This window comes from Amblyomma americanum, chromosome 1, assembly GCF_052857255.1.
Source record: "Amblyomma americanum isolate KBUSLIRL-KWMA chromosome 1, ASM5285725v1, whole genome shotgun sequence".
Classification (NCBI taxonomy): Eukaryota; Metazoa; Arthropoda; class Arachnida; order Ixodida; family Ixodidae; genus Amblyomma; species Amblyomma americanum.
In genome coordinates this window covers 166163622-166186899 of record NC_135497.1, presented here as the reverse complement: position 1 = coordinate 166186899, position 23278 = coordinate 166163622, and the positions used below count along the sequence as shown (strand labels likewise).

General features: G+C 46.6%; 1 non-coding gene across 1 annotated transcript; it reads right to left on the bottom strand.

Annotated features, from left to right (window-relative positions):
* Nucleotides 1–9351: 9351 nt before the first annotated feature.
* Nucleotides 9352–9426, bottom strand: TRNAS-UGA (transfer RNA serine (anticodon UGA)). Its single transcript has one exon. It is a non-coding gene; the product is annotated as a tRNA-Ser (tRNA).
* Nucleotides 9427–23278: the final 13852 nt, after the last annotated feature.

Genomic DNA, 23278 nt, shown 5'->3' with positions numbered 1-23278 from the left:
GACTTGTGTGTCAATGTTAAGATGTTTTAGTTTCGTTAGTAGCCTGTGGTGAGGAACGCGGTCAAAAGATTTGGGAAAATCCAGGAATATGGCATCCACCTGGTTGCCAACGTCAATACAGGATAGCAAGTCATTAGTAAATCCCGCTAACTGCCCATCGCATGAATATCCCTTGCGAAAGCCGTGCTGGTATTTGAAGATTATGTTATGCTCTTCTAGGTATGTTATGATTTGCGAATTTATGATGTGCTCCAGTAGTTTACAGACGATACTAGTTAATGAAATGGGTCGGTAGTTAAGAGGGGATGTGCTATCACCAGATTTAAAAATTGGTATGACCTTGGTTGTGCGCCAGTCATTAGGAATCCGGCCGGATGACAATGACTGTGAAAAAGTGCGCATAAGATTACCGAAATGCTTTGTGATGTGCTTTTTAACAACTTGTGGTTGCAGCCTACGTGGTCAGATGCAGACGACGTTTCGCGATTAAGTAGTGATATGATACTGGACTCGCTGATAGTAATCTGTTGCATAATCATATCTGAAAGTGTACCTATGTTTGGGCATAAAGAGACGTCCTCGCGGGTGAACACAGATGAAAATGCGTTGTTTAATATCTATGCGCACTCTGACTCGAGAACAGTGGCGCCTGTGTAATCAGTAAGCGTAATTTCAGGATGACTGCTGGGGTTTATTACTTGCCAAAATTTTCGAGGGTTGTCAGTCAGCATAGATGCTAGGTCATGGTTAAAAAAGTGTCGACAAGAAGATTAAATAAGGCCTGGTATTCTTTGTCGCACTGCTTGTATTCAAGACACGATGATGTATGATTGCTCTTGACGGCTTTCCTGTATAATCGCGTTTTTTGTTGTTTAAGCGTCGAAGTTGCCTGTTATACCATGGTGCAGAACTGTTACTACTAATTGTTATGGTGGGTATATACTTATCAGCAAGGGCGGATAACACATTTTTGAACGCAATCCAGTTTTCTTCAACCGTACGGGACGAGAAGCTAGTAAGAAAAACGTCAGCAAAGATAGATAGTTCAGCATTCATTCCATCGAAGTTAGCTTTGCTATAGGATTTAATTTTCTTATTAGTCACCTTCCTACCTCTCTCTGAACAAACATTGTTTCCAGTAATGATGTCATGATCGGAGAGCCCATCAATATAACTGATGTTGGTGCAAATGTCAGGAATATTAGTAAGTATTAGATCAAGTATGCTGGAGCATGTGGGAGTGCGCCGTGTCGGTTCCATGATGAGTTGAGATAAAGAAAAATCTAAACATGACTGCAGAAATGCGTTCGATTCTATTTCACTCGCCGCGACAGATAGTGTAGCCCAATTAATATGGGGGCATTTAAAGTTACCAAATATCAATAAAGCACCATTTGGAAACCGGTTGCACACTTCACTCAGAATGCGATAATATTCGTCAGCGAAAACACTGCCCGAATCAGGAGGCCGATAAAAGACACCAATAAGTATGTTTCTAGTACAGCATTTTATCACAGCCCATACACATTCAAGAAACGCAGAGACTACAATGGGTACACAGGATAAGTCTTTTTTTATTGCCAACAGAACACCGCCGCCTCTCCGATTTGCCCTGTCGCAGCGAAATATATTGAACGTTGCTTGAGTAAAAAAAATTGTCCTCAGAAACGTTGTCCGAGAGCCACGTTTCCGTGAGCGCGATTAATGATGCAGACCATGAGTCGATGAGCGAGGAAATAGGAACGGCTTTCGAGAGGATACTTTTCACATTTATATAAAAAAACATAACGCGTTATCACGACTACGCTTATCAAGTGGCGGCAAGGAAGAGTTACTTGAATGGGGTAAGGCAGGTAGGTGATTGGGTCAGTCATCGGGACTTCCGGGGTCCGAGCTTCTACTTGTGGCGCATCATTTCCAGACGTTTCCAAACGAACTGCGCAGTTGGCATCCGTGTCCCAGACGTAAATATTATCGTTTATAAACAGCTTGTTGAAGACAAGGCGGGAACGATCACTCTCCTTCTTTATCGACTTCGAGAACTGCCAAAGTTTTCGACGCTTATCGCGCACATCAACCGAGTAGTCACGTGCTATCCTGAATTCTGTTTCCTTAAGCTTGTTGCCGTTGCTTAGCAAAGTGTCGATTTCTTTTTCATTGTAGAATTTCGCTATAAATGGTAGATTTTTATCAGTTGAATAGCGACCGAGACAGTGGGCCTTGCAGTAGACTGGACTGAAACACCTAGCTTATTTTGACAGAATTCACGAAGAAGAGCCTTGGTGTCTTCCCACGTTTCTGAATAGTCGGTACCTTTAACACCAAAGAACAATACATTCGACCTTCTTGAACGGTTTTCCAGATCATAATTTTTTCTTGGAGTTTGCGAATTAATAATAATAATTGTTTTTTTTTGGGGGGGGGGAGGAAATGGCGCAGTATCTGTCATCGCTGTTGCAGGTTTCTGGTAGCTGCTTACAAAGCACAGGCACAAGCTTGGTTTCCAGTTCATTGACACGTTTAGTTAGCGTGTCTAAGTCACTTTTAAGGGTGATATGCATTTCTAAAACATTATTAACAGATTTGAGAAGGCTTGCATTATTTGTCTCTAGACGCTGGATAGCAATGCACACTGAGTCAAGCTTATCCTCTTCCGCCTTCGTCATGGGACCAGGGTTCACCTCAATATCACCAGCTAACAGCAAAAGGCGACACAAGTACAACGCCGCTGAACGAAAACGCCTGCAACAATCGGATGGCCACGACACTGCAACAAGACAGACATTGTTGTCGCCAAAAGCGTAGGCATCGATATTACTTACCTGTACAAATGCGAATGGTGAGAGCAACATCCCAACTGCGGTGGCGTGGCCCGACGTGTCGAAGATGTTGGCACCCTTTTCACTGCACGGATCAGCTGACAGCGTTCTAGGTTGACAAAGGAAAGGTGATTCCGTGTTCAAAAGTGGCGGCGAAGGTTGCGGCCGGCTCGAAGATAGGAAGGATTGATCCATTCCAGTTGCGGCGGTCACCGTCGTTGCGTCAGCACACCATCTTTCCGGTGTCGGGGAAAGCCCAGTCGATGAACCTGGCGTCAGCAAACCAGCGCAATCACGAGCACCTGTACAAATGCGGATGGTGATAACAATATCACAACTGCGGTGGCGTGGCGCAGTATGAGACAGATACTCCGCCTTTTGCTTTCCCCAACAACCAATTTATTTATTACTCACCCATACGCCGCGGTGGCTCAGTGGTTAGGGCGCTCGACTACTGATCCGGAGTTCCCGGGTTCGAACCCGACCGCGGAGGCTGCGTTTTTATGGAGGAAAAACGCTAAGGCGCCCGTGTGCTGTGAGATGTCAGTGCACGTTAAAGATCCCCAGGTGGTCGAAATTATTCCGGAGCCCTCCACTACGGCACCTCTTCTTCCTTTCTTCTTTCACTCTCTCCTTTATCCCTTCCCTTACGGCGTGGTTCAGGTGTCCAACGATATACGAGACAGATACTGCGCTATTTCCTTTCCCCATAAACCAATTATATTATATTACTCACCCTGTGTGGACACCTCAATCGCGCCTTCAGGGAATGGCTTAAGGATGGAGGGGATGGCAGCTAATAATAATAATTGGTTTTTTGGGGAAAGGAAATGGCGCAGTATCTGTCTCATATATGATTGGATGAACTTTTATTTTGCCCCCTGTGAGGGGAGGGGCCCTCACTACAGAGCTCCTACGGCCTGTGCTGTCAGCTGGGGAGCGCAAGAAAGCAGTAGGCTTTGGTGTGGAGCAGTTTCCATGCAAATGCAACCGCTTCCTCGAGTGCAGGGGCCGTGCTGGGGCTCATGGACCTGCGTGTCCTAAACTCCCCTGTGTCCATTAAAGTTCTCACCACCACCTTCCTCGATTCCGCGTCAGGTGTTTGTGTGGCGAGGGGTACGTGTGTCGGTTGAGCCGATGGTGTTAAAGGAATGGGCAGTACTGTACGAACACCGGCTCTGATGGTCTGGAGCCGTCGCGCGGGACTCGGTTATAATAAGCTCGGGCGATAGCGCGCGCGCTGGTTTTCTTCGGAGGTAGTGGTGACCACGTGTAAAAATAACATGGGCTGGTTGGTGTGCTCTGATTTTGAGGATATGATGTGCCCCGCCGCAAATTCTTCACCTGCCGTAATTGCGACAGACAGCTTGAGAGCTGGCGATGACGTAAGTTTGTTTCTTGCTCCTCGATGGAGAGTATTGCGAGAAAGACGGCTGCCTCTTCTGCCTCCAGAGTGCTCGTTGTTCTTGTGTGTGTGTGGGGAGGAGGTTAATGCCTGCAGAGTGCGATAAACGCTGGTAGCCGCCGATGCCGACCGGGATGCATAGTTTGTCGCGACGGCATATGTCCGGGTTGCACGCGCTCCAGAGCCAACCCGACTGGTTTGGAAGGTTTTGAAGCGAAAAGGTTCACTACGCCAGCTTTTCGATCCATCGGCGGGGCCTAATAATAATAATCGGTTCTGGGGAAGGAAATGGCGCAGTATCTGTCTCATATATCGTTGGACACCTGAACCGCGCCGAAAGGGAAGGAATAAAGGAGGGAGTGAAAGAAGAAAGGAAGAGATAGGTGACGTAGTGCAGGGCTCCGGAATAATTTCGACCACCTGGGGATCTTTAACATGCACTGACATCGCACAGCACACGGGCGCCTTAGCGTTTTGCCTCCATAAAAACGCAGCCTCCGCGGTCGGGTTCGAACCCGGGAACTTCGGATCTGTAGCCGAGCGCCCTAACCACTCAGCCACCGCGGCGGGTTCGGCGGGGCCGCAAGTTCGACTTTGAATGTAGCTAGAGGTCAGTGTGGCCGCAAGTTTCACCTTGAATGTAGGTAGAGGTCCAACCATGAGAAATGACGCCTGTCTCACATACCTCGGGAGACACCCGAACCGCGCCCGTAAGGGAACGAAAGTGAAAAAAATTAATGTGACTGAGCCACCAAATCAGAAGCATGACAAGTGAGCCCTGCACTATCGAGCCATAGCGAGTTATGAAAAACAGCTACGAATACTGTGCATGCGCGTGCGTAGAGTCACTTAGCTGGATGCACATTTTCAGTCGTACCTTTCTGGCAGCAGCGTAACGCTTGCGCCCTTTAACTCGAGGGCTGTTCGTTCAAGAAGAGCGCAATGTGAGCAGAGGTTCAGCTTCTTAATGCCATGGCTCTGCCGCTTCCAACGGAGCGTGGGCCTTTGTGTACGATAGGGAGCTCGCAACAGTCGGTAGAATTCTTTTTACACTTTGCTACAATCAAGCTGAAAGAAATTTCCTCAGCAGCCACTTCACAGCGATTGCCGAAAGATCGTGCTCCTATTTTGACCCCAATCCTCTATACAGACTTTTTGTCTTGACCTGCACCATCAGCAGGCCCTGTCTTTTTATCAAGCTTCCGTGGAAGCTGATTAGAAAAAATTTTATTTACATATGTACACATGCCAAGGTTACCGGATACATTTGACATTCACAAGTTGACATGACGCTCAGCATGTAAGGCGAGCCAATTAGAGTGCCAAAACATCTTTGAATAACTAACAGGAATTTCTTGTGTGCGATTTAAAGCGGCGTGGCATGATTATTAACAGTGAGTGATACCGGAAAAATCTGACACGGAAAAAAAAGGGGGGGGGGAATAAAGAAGAAGACCCTAGCGCCAGTTTGGTCTAAAGACCAGAACAAGACGTTCATTGTTAACAGAAATGAATGGGCATGACCACTGCCGGAGAAACTCTTCCTCTCCCAAGAAAAAGAGTTCCTCTGACAAGAAACTGATCAGCTCCATTCTAAGACGGCCAAGTATTGGCCACACAGCTCGGCGTCGAAAGCCACCAGCGACCGCGGTGCATCGATTGCGCCATAAACTAAAAAGACCTGCAACAATTAACAGGCGAGCAAAACGGCCGCTGGGGAAGCGGCCGCGGGAGACAAAGCTCGAAATGCCCTGCCGACGGAATCCCGCATGAACGGCGCGCCAAAAGACACGTGCTACCATGCAGGTGACTGTAGCATGGCGATTAGATTCCGGAAGCGGGCAATTCGGACAGGTACTGGAGCGTAAAACGCCCCACCGCTCCAGCCGATCACAAGTAGGCAGCACTGCCCAACCAAGTTTCCACACAAAGTCACGTAGATGGTTTGGGAGAGGCGTCGATGTTATGCGCGCCCATTGAACGCGGCGCATCGGTGAGCGGCGAGCCGCCGGCACAACAGGCAACAACAGCGAGCCCATAATATTCACGACACGGTCTGTAAGGATGTTGACGTCAGGTGCTACTGCGCTTGCATGCCTGAAAAAGGCCACTGCCGTAGTATATATAGCGGTAGGCTTCTCTGATTGAGGACCATGATTAACTGTGGCCGAGGGATCCAAAAAGCGCAAGGAAGGACCCAAAAAGTTCCGCGCCAGGGTTCGCGCCGGAGACGCATCCCCCAGCAGGATACGCAACATGCACTTCAATGCTAACAGTGAGGACGTGATGGTCAACGTTGGGAAGGCAAAACCACCTCTCTCACGTGGTTGTCCAAGAACAGCACGAGGCACAAGCTCGGTTCCGCCTGACCAAAAAAAAAAGAAAAAACTGTAGTCTGCACCCGCCTTATGACGCGCAGGGGTGGTTTAACAATGTGGCAAAGGTACCAAAAGGCACCCAGCACGGAAGCACGCGTCAAATACCGCTAATGACACACAATTCTGCACACTGATGTATCTCTATGCTGTCTTATAGAAAGCAGGAAGATGTACTGGATTCATATAAGTGTTACGGAGGGTTTCTCCCGTTTCCTTTGGAATCATGACGAACTCGTATCAGTAAAATCGCAATGCTTAGATATTTGCATGCGCCTTTTAGTTTCAACAGAATTTCAGTTGAAGCTGCTTCTGCTTTTTTTTTTCAACTTTCACGTTCTTTCGAGCGCGCTGCTTTCAATGACGACCTCATTAATCATGCATTCCAGGCAAAGTAGGTAGGTGAAAACTTTATTGATGAGCCTTATTGATGACCTTATGCACGTTCCAGAAAAACGTAACCGATTGAAATTCCAAGTACTTAATCTGAAATGTTGCTGATTTCAGTCAATTAGAACCGCCCAAAAATAGGTAACTGAGCATTTACAAAAGACTGTAATTGAACACTATAACGTTATTTTTCTTTCCATTTTTATTGGCATAAGACATACGATATAGAATGAGTCGGTGCGCCTTCCTTGATCTGTTGTCTACTGCAATTCACATGCTGTTAATTTTCCACAGCAGTCATTTTTCTCACTTTTTGTCGGTATTTTTGCCACGCCTCCTAGTGAAAATATCAGCAGCGACTCTGGACTCCCTCGGTGTATGCTCTGGGGGAAGCGCGGAGTGGTAATGTACGAAGACCTTGCACACGAGCTCGCATAGTTATGCAAAGCGTCGCGCTTCGTAGTTGTTCGCCCTCTGGGGAGACAAAGCCCGAGCTCACTAAACTTGACATTCTGTTGTCCCGACCGCGGCGGCTGCGTTTTTATGGACTAAAAACGCTAAGGCGCCCGTGTGCTGTGTGATGTCAGTGCACGTTAAAGATCCCCAGGTGGTCGAAATTGTTCCGGAGCCCTCCACTACGGCACCTCTCCCTTCGTTTCTTCTTTCATTCCCTCCTTTACCCTTCCCTTACGGCGCGGTTCAGGTGTCCAACGATATATGAGAAAGATACTGCGCCATTTACTTTCCCCCAAAAAACAAATTATTATTATTATTGTGCCGCCGCGAAGAAATGCGAACCGCGGAACACTGGGCTAGTCACATCCAGGACGCTCGGCCTGCATCTCCGGACATCCTCGCGCTCGTGGCTGTTCCGCAGCCCGACCATTGTCTCTCTATTGCAAACGAATATTCCACGCTAGCACTAGTGGTTGCCACCAAATTAGTTTCCTGTCTTACAGTGTTCGTTACTGCTTATTTTTCGAATAGATAGTGTTTGACAGCTGTAATCGATTGCTGAAATTATAGTTTTATTATCGATAACGTTACACCTTTAAAAAGTAATCAATACTGTACAAAATTTTTCGGGAATACAGTTTATTACAAATAATCAATTTCTTTTAACGTGTTACGTACAATAACGTTTAAAACAATTCCAACAGTTTATTCATGTTTCGGGCATGGAACGGGCTTCATATATATATATATATATATATATATATATATATATATATATATATATATATATATATATATATATATATATATATATATATATATATATATATATATATATATATATATATATATATATTATAAAGCAGCTGAAAAACAACCATGCCGCTGGTGGAATCCAAACCCACGACCTTCGAATATCGCGTCCGGTGCTCTACCAACTGAGCTACAGCGACGGCTGTCCAATCTGCTGCTCCCGTGGCTATTTATGTTTATTGGGTGTAAGAGAACCTTGATAGTGTTCACCAGCGCCACCCTCGTCCATAGCGGCGGACGTAGCACGTCCTGTATTACCGCGGGTGTGACGTGGAACGGCATCTAACGGCGAGGGCGGAAACTTTGCGAGAGCTCTCTTATGCTACCTATGGCATCATCTCTGCCTGAACCGAGACCCTCGTTAAGCTATTAGCAGACAAGGTAAAGGAAATGAGGGGCTCGTTTGACAAACTTATGAAGGGAGCCAACAGTCACCGAAACCAAGGTGCATAGGGGAATGTTTAATTTTTTTTTTTGATGTGAAGTGGTATAATAATACTTAGATTAATCTATCGTTTAAAGAAAATTACTTTAAAGCAGCAGAAAAAACAACCATGCCGCCGGTTGGGATCCGAACCGACGCCCTCCGAATATCGCGTCCGGTGCTCTACCAAATGAGCTATGGCGACGGCTCTCCAATCTCCTGCTCTCGTGGCTATTTATGTTTATTGGGTGTAAGAGAACCTTGAGAGTGTTCACCAGTCACCAAAACCAAGGTGCATAGGGGAATGTTTAATTTTTTTTAATGTGTAGTGGGACAATAATACTTATATTAATCTACCGCTTAATGAAAATTACTTATAAAGGAACAGAAAAAACAAGCGAGCCGCCGGTGGGATCCGAACCCACGACCGCCGAATATCGCATCCGGTGCTCTACCAACTGAGCTATGGCGTCGGCAGTCCAATCTGCTGCTCTCGTGGCTATTTATGTTTATTGGATGTAAGAGAACCTTGAGAGTGTTCACCGGTCACCGAAACCAAGGTGCATAGGGAATGTTTAATTTTTTTTTTGATGTGCAGTGGGATAATAATACTTAGATTTATCTATCGCTTAAAGAAAATTACTTATAAAGGAGCAGAAAAAACAACCGTGCCGCCGGTTGGGATCCGAACCCACGACCTCCGAATATCACGTCCGGTGCTCTTACCAACTGAGCTACGGCGACGGCGGTCCAATTTGCTGCTCTAGTTCGTGGCTATTTATGTTTATTGGGTGTAAGAGAACCTTGAGAGTGTTCACCTGGTGAACACTCTCTTACACCCAATAAAGGTTCGCTTACACCCAATAAACATAACTACCCACGAGAGCAGCAGATTGGACTGCCGTCGCCGTAGCTCAGTTGGTAGAGCACCGGACGCGATATGCGGAGGTCGTGGGTTCGGATCCCACCGGCCGCATGGTTGTTTTTTTCTGCTGCTTTATTAGTAATTTTCTGTAGGCGATAGATTAGTCTAAGCATTATTATTCCATTACACATAAAAAAGAATTAAACATTCCCCTATGCGCCTTGGTTTCACTGACTGTTGGCCCCTTCATAAGTTTGTCAAACGAGCCCATTTCCTTTACCTCGTCTGCAATGTTATATATATATATATATATATATATATATATATATATATATATATATATATATATATATATATATATATATATATATATATATATATATATATATATATATATATATATATGTCAGTGCACGTTAAAAATGCCCAGTTGGTCGAAATTATTCCGGAGCCCTCTACTACGACACCTCTTTCTGCTTTCTCCCTCCTGCTTTCACTCCCACCTTCCTTCCCTCATGGCATGGTTCAGGCGTACACCGAGAAAAATTAATGTGGATTAGCCCAGCTAATCCAGGATATAAAAAGCGAAAGATGTCGGCGTTCACTGTGTTCATTGGGGTTGCGTTGACAATGTTCTAGACGGCGATGGCTTTGAGCAAAGGAAGGGCGCATAACTGGCTCCCTGGATATGCGGACGCCTCATTCGTGCTTTGATACATGTGTCGGTGGTGAGAGAAAGATGTGGCCTGAATGCATTAGCGCTGGCAGCGTTGTGGCTGACATGCGGCACTGCAGCAATAGCTAGGCCGCAGCGTTCATTTGGTGATCAATCTCTCGCGGTCAACCAATAACTGCATGTCACCTCCCAGGGTGGCAGGGAGAGCGCGCTGCCTATCCAGTTTGCGGAACGCAATAAAGGCAGGCTTTTTGCAGTTGCTAATTTTAAAGCGGAAGCTTTACTGGCCGCGAACTTGCGATTTCACCGTGGTGGTGCTCCGAGGAGGCACACGACGTCACAACGCACGCCTCACCGCGGATATTTTTTTCTCTCTCGCTTCCTAGTCACTACTAACAAATAATGCACTTGCACAAAGAACACAGGACACAACAAAGTAACACATACGACAAGAACAGAGCGCAACTTCCAACTAGTTTATTAAGAGCAGGCAACTTGAATATATACCAGTGTTAGCCAACAGAAAGATTACAAAACCAAAAGAAAGATAAACCACGTGCGCAGTTCACACCAGCAAGCCGCCGCCAAGGGTACAACCAGATATCATTCTGTCAAACTGATATGATACTCCAAACATAACAATCAAACATAAAACCAAAAAAGAGAAGCTGAAGAATCATGAGGTGAACAATGAACACGGGGAATATGCGCAGCCACTACTGCGCATGCGCCACTAGCATCACCAAGCCCCAGGTGTTCCGCCGCTGCGTCTTTCCTCGAAATCAATAATAATAATAATTGGTTTTTGGGGGAAAGGAAATGGCGCAGTATCTGTCTCGTATATCGTTGGACACCTGAACCGCGCCGTAAGGGAAGGGTAAAGGAGGGAGTGAAAGAAGAAAGGAAGAAGAGGTGCCGTAGTGGAGGGCTCCGGAATAATTTCGACCACCTGGGGATCTTTAACATGCACTGACATCGCACAGCACACGGGCGCCTTAGCGTTTTGCCTCCATAAAAACGCAGCCGCCGCGGTCGGGTTCGAACTCGGGAACTCCGGATCTGTAGCCGAGCGCTCTAACAACTCAGCCACCGCGGCGGGTTCGGCGGGGCCGCAAGTTTGACTTTGAATGTAGCTAGAGGTCAGTGTGGCCGCAAGTTTCACCTTGAATGTAGGTAGAGGTCCAACCATGAGAAATGACGCCTGTCTCACATACCTCGGGAGACACCCGAACCGCGCCCGTAAGGGAACGAAAGTGAAAAAATTAATGTGACTGAGCCACCAAATCAGAAGCGTGACAAGTGAGCCCTGCACTATCGAGCCGTAGCGAGTTATGAAAAACAGCTACGAATACTGTGCATGCGCGTGCGTAGAGTCACTTAGCTGGATGCACATTTTCAGTCGTACCTTTCTGGCAGCAGCGTAACGCTTGCGCCCTTTAACTCGAGGGCTGTTCGTTCAAGAAGAGCGCGGATGTGAGCAGAGGTTCAGCTTCTTAATGCCATGGCTCTGCCGCTTCCAACGGAGCGTGGGCCTTTGTGTACGATAGGGAGCTCGCAACAGTCGGTAGAATTCTTTTTACACTTTGCTACAATCAAGCTGAAAGAAATTTCCTCAGCCGCCACTACACAGCGATTGCCGAAAGATCGTGCTCCTATTATGACCCCAATATTCTATCCTGACTTTTTTTTTCGCTCAAGAAGCAATGAAATATGATGACGGTGTCTTGGCCTGCACCATCTGCAGACCCTGTCTTTTAATCAAGCTTCCGTGGAAGCTTCGCTATGGACACTGAAGTGAAAAACCGCTAATAACACACAATTCTGCACACTGCTGTACCTCTATGCTGTCTTATAGAAAGCAGGAAGATGTATTGGATTCATATAAGTGTTACGGAGGGTTTCTCCCGTTTCCTTTGGAATCATGACGCAATCGTATCAGTAAAATCGCAATGCTTAGATATTTGCATGCGCCTTTTAGTTTCAACAGAATTTCAGTTGAAGCTGCTTCTGCCTTTTTTTTTCAACTTTCACGATCTTTCGAGCGGGCTGCTTTCAATGACGACCTCATTAATCATGCATTCTAGGCAAGGTAGGTTGGTGAAAACTTTATTGATGAGCCTTATGGATGACCTTATGCACGTTCCAGAAAAACGTAACCGATTGAAATTCCAAGTACTTCATCTGAAATGTTGCTGATTTCAGTCAATTAGAACCGCCCAAAAATAGGTAACTGAGCATTTACAAAAGTCTGTAATCGAACACTATAACGTTATTTTTCTTTCCACTTTTATTGGCATAAGACACGATATAGAATGAGCCGGTGCTACTTGATCTGTTGTCTACTGCAATTCACATGCTGTTAATTTTCCACAGCAGTCATTTTTCTCAATTTTTGTCGGTATATTTGCCACGCCTCCTAGTGAAAATATCAGCAGCGACTCTGGACTCCCTCGGTGTATGCTCTGGGGGAAGCGCGGAGTGGTAATGTACGAAGACCTTGCACACGAGCTCGCATAGTTATGCAATGCATCGCGCTTCGTAGTTGTTCGCCCTCTGGGGAGACAAAGCCCGAGCTCACTAAACTTGACATTCTGTTGTCCCGACCGCGGCGGGTGCGTTTTTATGGAGGAAAAACGCTAAGGCGCCCGTGTGCTGTGTGATGTCAGTGCACGTTAAAGATCCCCAGGTGGTCGAAATTGTTCCGGAGCCTTCCACTACGGCACCTCTCTTCGTTTCTTCTTTCATTCCCTCCTTTACCCTTCCCTTACGGCGCGGTTCAGGTGTCCAACGATATATGAGAAAGATACTGCGCCATTTACTTTCCCCCAAAAAACCAATTATTATTATTATTGTGCCGCCGCGAAGAAATGCGAACCGCGGAACACTGGGCTAGTCACATGCAGGACGCTCGGCCTGCATCTCCGGACATCCTCGCGCTCGTGGCTGTTCCGCAGCCCGACCATTGTCTCTCTATTGCAAACGAATATTCCACGCTAGCACTAGTGTTTGCCACCAAATTAGTTTCCTGTCTTACAGTGGTGGGTACAGCTTATTTTTCGAATAGATGTTAATTGACTGCTATAATCGATTGCTGAAATTATAGTTTTATTATCGATAACGTTACACCATTAAAAAGTAATCAATACTGTACAAAATTTTTAGAGAATACAGTTTATTACAAATAATCAATTTCTTTTAACGCGTTACGTACAATAACGTTAGAAACAATTCCAACAGTTTATTCATGTTTCGTGCATGGAACGGGCTTCATATATATATATATATATATATATATATATATATATATATATATATATATATATATATATATATATATATATATATATATATATATATATATATAATTAAAGAAAATTATAAAGCAGCAGAAAAAACAACCATGCCGCCGGTGGGATCCAAACCCACGACCTTCGAATATCGAATCCGGTGCTCTACCAACTGAGCTACGGCGACGGCTGTCCAATCTGCTGCTCTCATGGCTCTTTATGTTTATTGGGTGTAAGAGAACCTTGAGAGTGCTCACCAGCGCCACCCTCGTCCATAGCGGCGGACGTAGCACGTCCTGTATTACCGCGGGTGTGACGTGGAACGTCATCTAACGGCGAGGGCGGAAACTTTGCGAGAGCCCTCTTATGCTACCTATGGCATCATCTCTGCCTGAACCGAGACCCTCGTTAAGCTATTAGCAGACAAGGTAAAGGAAATGAGCGGCTCGTTTGACAAACTTATGAAGGGAGCCAACAGTCACCGAAACCAAGGTGCATAGAAGAATGTTTAATTTTTTTATGTGCAGTGGGATAATATTACTTAGATTAATCTATCGCTTAAAGAAAATTACTTATAAAGGAGCAGAAAAAACAACCATGCCGCCGGTTGGGATCCGAACCTACGACCTCCGAATATCGCATCCGGTGCTCTACCAACTGAGCTATGGCGACGGCAGTCCAATCTGCTGCTCTCGTGGCTATTTATGTTTATTGGATGTAAGAGAACCTTGAGAGTGTTCACCGGTCACCGAAACCAAGGTGCATAGGGGAATGTTTAATTTTTTTTAATGTGTAGTGCGATAAGAATACTTATATTAATCTACCGCTTAATTAAAATTACTTATAAAGGAGCAGAAAAAACAAGCGAGCCGCCGGTGGGATCCGAACCTACGACCTCCGAATATCGCATCCGGTTCTCTACCAACTGAGCTATGGCGACGGCAGTCCAATCTGCTGCTCTCGTGGCTATTTATGTTTATTGGATGTAAGAGAACCTTGAGAGTGTTCACCGGTCACCGAAACCAAGGTGCATAGGGGAATGTTTAATTTTTTTTATTGTGTAGTGCGATAATAATACTTATATTATTCTACCGCTTAATGAAAATTACTTATAAAGGAGCAGAAAAAACAAGCGAGCCGCCGGTGGGATCCGAACCTACGACCTCCGAATATCGCATCCGGTGCTCTACCAACTGAGCTATGGCGACGGCTTTCCAATGTGCTGCTCCGGTGACTATTTATGTTTAGTGGGTGTAAGAGAACCTTGAGAGTGTTCAACAGTCACCAAAGCAAGGTGCATAGAAGAATGTTTAATTTTTTTTTATGTGCAGTGGGATAATAATACTTAGATTAATCTATCGCTTAAAGAAAATTACTTATAAAGGAGCAGAAAAAACAACCATGCCGCCGGTGGGATCCGAACCCACGACCTCCGCATATCGCGTCCGGTGCTCTACCAACTGAGCTACGGCGACGGCGGTCCAATTTGCTGCTCTAGTTCGTGGCTATTTATGTTTATTGGGTGTAAGAGAACCTTGAGAGTGTTCACCGGTCACCGAAACCAAGGTGCATAGCGGAATGTTTAATTTTTTTTGATGTGCAGTGGGATAATAGTACTTAGATTTATCTATCGCTTAAAGAAAATTACTTATAAAGGAGCAGAAAAAACAACCGTGCCGCCGGTTGGGATCCGAACCCACGACCTCCGAATATCGCGTCCGGTGCTCTTACCAACTGAGCTACGGCGACGGCGGTCCAATTTGCTGCTCTAGTTCGTGGCTATTTATGTTTATTCGGTGTAAGAGAACCTTGAGAGTGTTCACCTGGTGAACACTCTCTTACACCCAATAAAGGTTCGCTTACACCCAATAAACATATACCCACGAGAGCAGCAGATTGGACTGCCGTCGCCGTAGCTCAGTTGGTAGAGCACCGGACGCGATATGCGGAGGTCGTGGGTTCGGATCCCACCGGCCGCATGGTTGTTTTTTTCTGCTGCTTTATCAGTAAATTTCTGTAGGCGACAGATTAGTCTAAGTATTATTATCCCATTACACATAAAAAAGAATTAAACATTCCCCTATGCGCCTTGGTTTCGCTGACTGTTGGCCCCTTCATAAGTTTGTCAAACGAGCCCCTTTCCTTTACCTCGTCTGCAGTACTATATATATATATATATATATATATATATATATATATATATATATATATATATATATATATATATATATATATATATATATATATATATATATATATATATATATATATATATATAGTACGGGCGCCTTAGCGTTTTACCGCGGCGGCTGCGTTTTTATGGAGGAAAAACGCAAAGGCGCCTGTGTGCTGTGCGATGTCAGTGCTCGTTAAAGATCCCCAGGTGGTCGAAATTATTTCGGAGCCCTCCACTACGGCACCTCCCTCGAAATCAAACTTTCAAGTTTAACTTTTCTTTCTTTCTCTCCTTTATCCCTTCCATTACGGCGCGGTTTAGGTGTCCACCGAGATATGTGAGAGGGTTTCTGTGCCATTTCCTTTCCTCAAAAACCAAACAAAACAAGTGAGCCTACGGCGTTCATAGAGTTCATTGGCGTTGACAACTTTGCATAGGGCGTTCATTTTCAAGGCAATGCGCACAACCGGCTACGTGGGTCAGCGGAGACCTAGTAATAACAATAATTGGTTTCTGGGAAAGGAAATGGCGGAGTATCTGTCTCATATATTGGCAGACACCTTAACCGCGCCGTAAGGGAAGGAATAAACGAGGGAGTGAGATAAGAAAGGAAGTAAGACGTGTCGTAGTGGAGGGCTCTGGAATAATTTCGACCACCTGGGTATCTTCAACGTGCACTCACTACGCACAGCACACGGGCGCCTTAGCGTTTCGCTTCCATCGAAACGCAGCCGCCGTAGTCGGGTTCGGAGCTCCCGGGTTCGAACCAGACCGCAGAGGCTGCGTTTCGCCACCGAAACGCTAAGGCGCCCGTGTGCTGTGCGTTGTCAGTGCACGTTAAAGATCCCGTGGTGGTCGAAATTATCCCGGAGCCCTCCACTACGACACCTCCTTCTTCCTTTCTTCTTTCACTCTCTCCCTTATCCCTTCCCTTACGGTTCCGCCGAGATGTGAGGCCGATACTGCGCCATTTCCTTTCCCTAACAACCAACAACGAATTATAGAAGAAAGGGAGGGAATTAGCAAAGAGAACAGGAGCCGCATTAGGATCCCCCTTTCCCAAAACCATGTACCCAGAACAAGACATGAAAGAAGACAACAGAGATCCGAAGCGCTGGAACGCATATACGACCCATGACTGTGATTGAATTGTGCAGGTGCCGCCCTTTTTCCAATTCCTCAATGTCCTGGGCAATCTTGTTAGCCCCGTCGATCGCTTTGTCATGGTAGCGAACGCGATGTAGCTTGTCAAAACAGCGCTCCAGCTCAAGGTCACTCAGCGAAATGCGCCAGCCGAAATATTAGGAAGAGCGGTGGTTGCCAGAGCTAGCGCGCGCATCTTCGCGCTCCGCCGCTAATTCCCGCGAGGGGAGAGGCACTTGAATTTCCTTGGTTGTCCACTCCGCGGACCGAGAGCACGCCTCTCAATTTGTTGGCGCACGAACGCGTGATGCGCGGGCCGCGGGCGAACGGTCCGTCGTGTGAATCGGCCTTTACGGCATGGTTCGGGTGTCGGCCGATATGTGAGACAGATACTGCGCCATTCCCTTTCCTCAAAAACCAATTTTCAATTTTTTTTCACCCGAACTACGCCGTGAAGCAAGGAAAATGAAAATAAAATTGGTTTTAAGGAAAAGAAATGACGCATGTCTGCCATATCTCGATGGACACCCAAAACGCGCCGTAAGTGAAGGAAAAGCATCCTTAAAAGACAACACCGTATTCACTAGACGCGCCTTTGTTTATTCTAAGCCATCGAGCTGGCATGACGGTGTGGTTAGCGAGCTCGTCTCGCATTCTGGAGGCCCTGGTTCGATTCCCCAACTCGACCCATTCTCTACTCGCTTTTATTTATTAATGCTTCTGGGATTTTTCGCTCACGGCGAACGCCGCCGATGAAGACGACGCCGGCTTTTCTGCGTTAATACAACGTGCCTCTGTTGGTGTACTACAGTCGCAGCTTGTTAAGTGCTTTCGAAGGCAAACATACACATGACTCAAAAGAGCATTCTCGCTATGCCGGATAGAGCTAGAAAATTGAAATATACTGATATGCGTCTGCATAACCGTCGCATTGGAAAGTACATCGACGACCAGTTTCTTTGTATTCGGTAACTATTCTCAAGCCTGAAAAGAGTATCGTGAATACCCCCCTCCCCGCTTCCTCCCAATTTCTGGAATATGGTGTAGAAGGTCTGTGTTTGTGAATTGCCGGCTCGTGCGTGAATGAGCGAGAGGCTTCAATACGAACAAGCATACACGTAGCAGGTTGCTAAATATTGACACATATAAACTACTCACCGCCGTACTGGTGGTAACCGCATATGGGACACCCCTGCCCGCGCGAGGGTTGCGTGCACATCAGTAGTGTCTATACACACCTTCCATCGTCATTTTGGCTTTCCTGTCTCGCAGGATTCTCAGAATTGTGTTTAACTGAAAAACTTCTTATTCGCTTTTTTTCAGCTTTTCATTTTTTTCTGAAGTCTAGCAGCCGACCTCAACCTCACAATTTGAGGCTAAGGTGAGGTTGAGTGAGGTCAGCAGTGGCCTCAGGAAAAGTGAGGTGAGGATGTCAAAGGTCACAACGTGCAATGATCCTCCGCGCGCGCATTGGCTGCATGTGGCCTGGGGAACGACGGGTGCGTCACGGAATCGCGACGAGTGATGTGTGTGACGGATGCGGTGCAGTGGAAACACTAGAACATCTGCTCCTTCGCTGCTCCGCGTTCGCCGATGCTCGCCGCGATATGCTCGCGGCCTATAGGGCGCAGGACATACTACCAGACTCCATCAAGACGCTATTGTGGCCGCAGGGCAGTGCGCGCACTCGTGAGCGAACTTTGGTGAGCCTCTGTGCATTCCTCGAACACACGGGCTTGACGTCCCGTCTGTTCTCCGTCAGGTAGTTACACGCAGTGACCGAACGCTCCGCGAGTTCTACCTTGAACGATTAATAACTGGACGCCCCACTCCAGTTGTAACCTACACAGTGCTGTGCGCGTGTGTGATTTAATTCCTCTAAAATGAACTAATCACGCGCACAACCTGGACACATTACTTATTGTGTAAATAGTTTGTACATATTCCTTCTCCCCCTGTCCTCTATTCCAGTCCCCTCACCTCTTTCATTTAATTTCTCCATTCTGCCTGCTGTCCTTTATTTCCGCTGCCCCAGCTCAGGTGCTTCGGTATCGATGGCAGATGCCGGGGCTAGCAAAAATCTTTTCCTTCCTTTTTACTATTATTTTTAATAAAACCACTACCACCACCAATACCCCCTTCCCCGCTTCCTCCCAATTTCTCGTATATGGTGTAGAAGGTCTGTGTTTGTGAATTGCCGGCTCGTGCGTGAATGAGCGAGAGGCTTCAATACGAACAAGTATACACGTAGCAGGTTGCTAAATATTGACACATATAAACTACTCACCGCCGTACTGGTGGTAACCGCATATGGGACACCCCTGCCCGCAGGCCATATGCTCTGAGGGTTCATCCCAGATTATAAGCTTCTCCTAATGCGTGGACATCAATAGTGTCTGTACACACCTTCCATCATCATTTTGGCGTTCCTTTCTCATAGGATTCTCAGAATTGTTTTAACTGAAAAACTTCTTAATCGCTTTTTTGTTTTTCGTTTGTTTTCTGAGGTCGAACAGCCGACCTCAACCTCACAATTTGAGGTAGAGGTGAGGTTGAGTGAGGTCAGCAGTGGCCTCAGGAAAAGTGAGGTGAGGGCGTCAAAGGAGACCTCGACCTCAACTGATGAGTTTGAGGTTGAGTGAGGTCGGCAAATTCTTTTTTAGGTTGAGGTGAGGTCCAGATTTTTGAGGTCAAATGCCCTCCACTGGCCTCGACAGCAGATGCCGTCAGGAACCGGAAGTGGCGCATCGATGCAGCCTCGTGTCGTCTGCCGAATATAAGCAATATTTCCGCTCAATTGCTTTCCTGCGGGGCCCTATAGAGTTGTTATGCTGAGGATATGCAGCTTTCTTTTTTGTGACTGCAAGTGGCAGTGAGCATGTTTTAGGAATGCTTCGGACGAATGATGAAAATAAGCAATATAAGGAAAACTTTGCTATCTTCCACCTTGATGCAGGGCTGTGGTGAGGACAACTCGTTACTTTATGCAGGTGACGCTGGTAGTAAATTAGGAAAAGAAAAAAGAAAACAAACTTGCTACACGATTTTGAAGGGAATAAAGAGAGTTGGAAATGGTAGTTTAATAAGGACCCAAAGTGTGCACGTGTACACTAGATCAGCCTAGAGAAGTGCCACTTAAACAAGTAATTTAACTTGAGATGGGACGAGTCGAAGGTTACACTGAGTAAAACGTTTTACTCGATTAGCTTCGTCAGTTACGTTAGCTTCACAAACTTCTGCGTGCGGAGGCGGAACGTATTTTGGAGCTTCATGCAGGAGCTGCATACTCGCACCGATGAAAAGAAAGGAGTGACGTTTCCTTCACGCTCAAGGATGCTGACCACACTTTGAACCGCAACTTACGTTTCAATAAAGATATCGGATATGCAGCATTGAATGAGGTTTGTCCGTCGAGAGAAACACACAACCAAACAGAATATAACAGAGTTAGATAGCATGGAAACTCCTCAAAAGGCTGTTTCAAATATGCTCCACTCTAGCGACCTCCTTCGCAGCTGGCGGCTGCAATGCAATACCGAAGAAAGCTGCTATCTTTAAGACGACAAATGCTTCGCGCATTTTGGCATTCCCGAAGCGGCATCTACCTGTAATTATTATTTTTTCATGTTGCGCTGTTGCGCACATGTCTCAAAACCAGCGAAGAAGCGTGTAATGGACATGAGTCGCGCAGTGGTGTAGTCTCGCATGCCTTTGAAATGAATCAGCGGCATTTGAAGCGCAGAACTAAGCTAGCCGGCTGTAAGCGGTTCGCAGTGGGGAAACGCACTCATTTTTCTCCTCGATAAGCCCAGCGACGCGCACACACACGTATGCGCACGACACGCGCAGCGGGCACCGATCGTCCAAAGGCGTGGGCAGGGCAAACAAGCTGCTGCTGGGTTAGATAAAGGAGTAACGAAGGTGCGTGCCCATATTTCTCAGCACGCCCAGTAGACCGCGGGATAAGTGAATAGAGAGCTTTAGTTTCACGTTTGTAGAAGCTTCACGTACGTAGAGCTCTTACGGGTGACCAGTGCCCATGCGCAGAACGCAAAGTGTATGCGCGAGTCTCACGTACGTAATAATAATAATAATTGGTTTTTTGGGGGAAAGGAAATTACGCAGTATCTGTCTCATATATCGTTGGACACCTGAACCGCGCCGTAAGGGAAAGGTAAAGGAGGGAGTGAAAGAAGAAAGGAAGAGAGGGGTGCCGTAGTGGAGGGCTCCGGAATAATTTCGACCACCTGGGGATCTTTAACGTGCACTGACATCGCACAGCACACGGGCGCCTTAGCGTTTTTCCTCCATAAAAACGCAGCCGCCGCGGTCGGGTTCGAACCCGGGAATTCCGGATCAGTAGTCGAGCGCCCTAACCACTCACGTACGTACGTGAGATTCGGATTTTTACGTTGCGGTCTTTGCGTTGCTTGCGTACGTAGCGTTGACAAACATGGCGGCGCCCTGCCCGCCCGCTTCACAGCGATAACAGCTTCGTCGCTAATCCCTCGAGGCGATATGGTGTTCTAAACTGTTGTATTCGCCTTCGATTTGCCCATTCTTACCCTCACATAAGGTTTCAAGCGACAAATGGCTTTTGTTTTTCAGACAGAACGGCGATTTTTCAGCTGTTAAGCTTGACAAAGTAGCGTTGGTCGTCGTCATAGCAACCGTCTCGCTATGAATGGCTTGGCTTAAAGACTTGTCTTGGATGATTTAGGCTACAACCGGTGTCTGTGTTTCTTAGTAGATGGCGCTAGGCGTAACGCGCGGCGTGCTTCGCGTACGTGTAACTATAAGGGTTTCAAACGACCTGCGTGCAGGCTACGTAGACTTCTCATGTTTGCGTACGTGAACCCTCTACGTACGTGAAACTAAAACTCTCTATTCTTAGACTGGCGCTCTGAACCATTTAGCGCAGAACATGCTTTCTGCTTCTTTTTCCTTACCTCTTTTAGGCCCACGCTAAGAAAAAAAGATAATAAGAGGGCATGCGTTTTCGGCGGCGTGGAGAGAGAGTGAGCGGCGAAGAAAAATATACTGAGCATCAAAAGAGCGCTGCGTGGGGTAATGCTGCAATTTGCGGTGAATCCGCTGAGCTGAATAATGCCGACAGCATGGATTTTAAGGCGCGTCGTGTCTGGCGACGGAGACAGAAGTTGCCTCCCGCAGGAAAATAATTGCAAAATAACCACACTTCCTTTTGAAGCACTAGGCACATTTTGCCTGGATATGCATGACGTGCTTCAAGAGCGCTCATGAAGCAACGAAGCAAATAGAGCGCATGGGCAAGGAAACCGCGACGCTTTTGGGAACAAGCCGAACGCAGCTAACACCTGCCTCGCCCAGTCCTGACTGTACACGGGAAACGAGAAGGTGGCTCAAGTGCTCGGAAGCCGCAGAATCACGGATGTGTGCGTTGTCGCGGTGGAGTTCATACAGCGATTCTGGACAAGCATTTTTCCTTCATTTTCGCCGCACGCTGCCCGTGACTTCCGGATATTCGATTACCCGCAAAAATTTGGCCACAAAGTTAGTTTTTTTTTTTTTGCTCTAAAAGGTAACCTTGCAACGCTTAGAGGGTGGACGAAACGTTGCAAGGTTACCTTTTAGAGCAAAGAAACAGCTGTATTTTTTTGTTGTCTCCCTTTGCATGTTTAGCGATAAACTCGAAGTGAAAGAGAGAGGTCCGGGGCTTCACAGCACTGCAGCCGTCATGAACATTTTGCGAACCAGAATTATTCAACGCCTTACACTTCCTCACGTCCGAGTACCTTACGTACATTGCGCAGAGGAAGCAATGAACACAAGGTTGACACGTGAAGTTGTAAACGGGAATAAATTTAATGTACGCGCTTTGATGCAATCCATCATCGAAGGCGGGCTCCCATAGCGTTACATTGAGCCACGGAGTGGCAGTAGATGACAGCAGTGCGCAAATGTCCAGAACTGCGGGTTATCATGCAATGCCGATCGAACAGAGTGCTAATAGGCCACACTTCCTTCACGCCTTTTCAATGTTACCATTCGGTGGGCAGGCGTTGTGGCGGCAGCATGCAAGTCAGTCGACTGGATATGGTGTCGTGTAGAAAAATCACGTAGCAATAAATATCTGTTTTTAATGTACCCCGCTACTGGCGAGTTGGGGAGAACTGGGGATGTGCTCCTCGACGGAGGCCAGCAGCTGCTCCCATGGGCCAGAGAGGCTGCATTAGACTCAGAGAGCACCCAAATGCTTTCTGAGCTTACTCGCTGAAGTACCACGTGGTCCCTCCTGTGAAGCAATGGGGGTAAAAATGTCGCACCACCTCATCTATCCAATGTCGGACTTTTGAACAGTCGTGATGTTTACGTTCACACAGCGCGACGACCAACACGGACAAAGGGGGGAGACACCACAAATCGCTGGCTTGGACAAAGGTTTATTACTGCGTGCAGAGTATACCTAT